At 34.6% G+C, this 3,210-nt stretch overlaps 1 protein-coding gene across 3 annotated transcripts in view; it reads left to right on the forward strand.

Moving 5' to 3' along the window:
* The window catches only part of SH3RF1 (SH3 domain containing ring finger 1), a 145,864-nt gene that overhangs the window by 75,248 nt on the left and 67,406 nt on the right, over positions 1-3,210 (forward strand). The gene's annotated exons all lie outside the window — the stretch shown is intronic.

The following is a 3,210-nucleotide window of genomic DNA, read 5'->3' on the forward strand; positions in this document are numbered from 1 at the left end:
AAAAAGAGAGAAGTGGCCTTATTTTAAGCATTTTAAAATCTTGTCTCTGACTAATCAAGTTTTTGTGACTACGGTTCTAGGAATTCATTCTTTAAAAGCAGCTTGTAAATGATTAAGTAACTGATAGTTTGGATCATACTTTGATTTCTTAAGTTTGCATAAGTACAGGTATTTTACGTGACATGTCAAGAGACTCCCATGTATTTCACAAGTTCAGTAAACTAACCCCTCTTGAACTGAGAGAAGGTATTTACACTTTTGTTTTCTCCAAAGCTAACATGCTTAAGTCTCCAGGCTCCATGCACAGTGTCTCAGGATCAGCAGCTCCTAGCCATAAATTCTCAAGGTGAAATCACACTGATTAATCAAATCGCACGGTCTTGTTAGAAGTGAGGAGCATGATTGTGGAGACAATTTATGTCTTTCTTATTTTTTTCTTTTTAACAATCGGACTTATTACATACATTTGCTCCTTTTTATATCCATAAAAGAAATTAGCACAGCACACTAAAAAGTCTGTATTTATTGTAAGAACTAGAGTCTGAATAACAAGAGTGCATAGTAGAAATCTTACTGGTGTTCTGTCGATATTATATTAATGTGCCAGAGTTGATTATTTAGTACAACTGAATATTCTAATCATAATAGGAGTAACGGGGAATTGGGAGTAGGGGGTGTGTATTTAGGGTCTGTCTAGTTTTTCTTCTTTTCATTTTCTTTTAAAAGCTACTGTGTGCTCAGTAAAGGAGACTTCAGTTTCATTTAAAATGCTTTATTTCTCGTTAGACTGTGAGAACAGAATTATCTTTTTATTATTCTTTTTTGTGTGTCTGAATAATAAATAAGATAATCTATTAAAATTAATAGCGAGTACATTAGACTTTTACACTCTTCATTTCCTTTTCTTATGCATTTTATTTTTAAAGTTATCTCTGTTCATGATAGGAAATATATAACCACAATGTTTCTATTTCTTGATTTCTTAGCCTTTGACAATATCAATTTCAGATATTAAGTGAAAAAATTTAGATTACTTTGTCTAGGTCACACCTCCCTTACCTAACTCCTGGGTTTTTTTATGTTATCAGAGTTTATAACATTCCATTCTGTAGGTATAACTAAGTCTTCTTCGCTGTGTGGAAATTGATTCTAAAAATCGAAATCCCATAATGACAGCATTTGTGGTATCGTGATTATATAAACACTATTCACTGCAGCGTGGTTGGATCCATAAAGAAGGAAGAGTAACTGGTGTCACCAGATCACACTGCAAGTGTGATGAATCCAGCTTCTAGAAGTCCAGAGGATACTCTTTAATTTTCTTTTCCATTTTCTCAGCCATCCAAGTTTCTTGTATCACATATCATTTCTAGGAGTCTTCTGTGGTTTTGGGGGCCTGGGATGGGAGATACCTCCTTGAATAATTTGTTTTCTTTTGAAATGCACAAGGCATAAATTTTCTGAGATTTTATGTGTTAAGAAATGTGGGTTTTGTTTGTTTGTTTTTGGCCACACATTTGTTTAACAGTTTAGCTGGCTAAGTTTTTCTAAATCATGTTAGACATTTAAAGATGATGGTCTGTTCTCTTTTTTCTAATATTGCTACCAAGAAATCAGATTCTAGTTCCATAATGGTAAATTCTTTTACTCTAAATCTTTTAGAATGTTTTTTTATTTTTGGAGTTTTGAAGTATAACGAGATGTGTCTGAATATGATTCTATTTTTTCTCTATTAATCCTGCTTGGTACTTAATGAAGCTGTTCTCGCTGAGATCTTGGGTTTCATTAGCTGATGAAGATTTTCTTCCATTACTGTGTATCTTTCATGATTCTCCTCCCACTTATTATCTTTATTCTTTCTTTATGAAGTTCACTTCAGATGGATATTGGACCTTTTTAGAGCTATCTTTCATATTTTTTGTTGTTTTTCATCTCTATTTTGGGGTATACACTTAATAAGGACGGTCACCACCATGGTCTTTAGCCCTGCTCTCTGTATTTTTTCAATTAGTTTTTGAAATTTTTCTGATTCACTTGCTTTTACTCTTCTAGAAGTCCTTGAAAATTTTCAAGTATAGTAATGGATGTTTTTCCTATTTTCTAGAACTGCTATGGTTTATTTATTTATTTATTTTTTAGTTATTTTTGTTACTGCAATATAAACTTAGGAGGGAGGCCATTCAGACAATTAAATGCATGTGTTTAGCCCGCACCACTGCAATCTACTGACTTGAATTAACTCTTTCTTTGATTTTTTTTTTTTTTGCCTAGATCAGGTAAAATAACAAAAAATACAGGCAGACACCATGTCAGTCCCCTGACCTTCTATTTGATTGCTATATATAGGCAAATAGCATACAGGCCACTCTACTAATTTCCTAAGCAGAATTCCGTAGAGTGTAACACCAGACATAGACTTACAACTTGAACAGAGGTGCAGGATAGCTGTGGAGAAACTCTGTCTTCTTTCTTAGACTTGTTTAGGAGGTGGGAAGAAGAGTTGCCCAGAGGGAGGGATTGATCTGATTCATTTCAGTAAATGCTTACTATATGTATAGTACAGTACTAGACTCTACAGGTGATCCAAGGAGGCATGAGACAATCCCTGCTCTTGAAGGGATTCCAGTCTGGTAAGGTTATTAAGTACGCAAATGTATATAATAAAAGGTACAATAATGCCAATAGAGAACTATAAACAAAACCTTCTGAGATTCAAAAGAAGAATGTGCATCTGTATTAGGGAATAAGGAAAGGCTTAGAAAATGTGGTATTTGAATTGTGTCTTGAAGGGCGAATGGACTTCTGACAAGAGGACATGAGGTCTGGGAAAAAGGGCTCTTTGGTTGGAGAGACTGGCAGAGAAAGGTCCTAGAGGTGGGAGAAGAGAGACCATATGGCAGGAACCAGAAGAATCTAGTTTAGTTAGAATTTTGGATACTCATTGGAGAGGAGTGTGAAGTATTTGAGAAAATAGTTTGGGGTCAGACTACAGGCATATTAAGTGCCGAAGAGCAGAGTTTGAACTGTTTGTTAGGGAGTTAGAAAAAGTTGATCAGACAAATGATCTGATAAAAGCTATATATTTTTTTTAATAAAAGCTATAATTTTTAAGAAAATGCATCTGGCAGATCTCTCTAGGCTGGAATAAAGTAAGTGGCAGCAGAAAAGCAGTCATCTCACAAGCTGACACTGTGCCATGTGTTAGGCTGT

This window comes from Pteropus vampyrus, unplaced genomic scaffold, assembly GCF_000151845.1.
Source record: "Pteropus vampyrus isolate Shadow unplaced genomic scaffold, Pvam_2.0 Scaffold53, whole genome shotgun sequence".
NCBI lineage: Eukaryota > Metazoa > Chordata > Mammalia > Chiroptera > Pteropodidae > Pteropus > Pteropus vampyrus.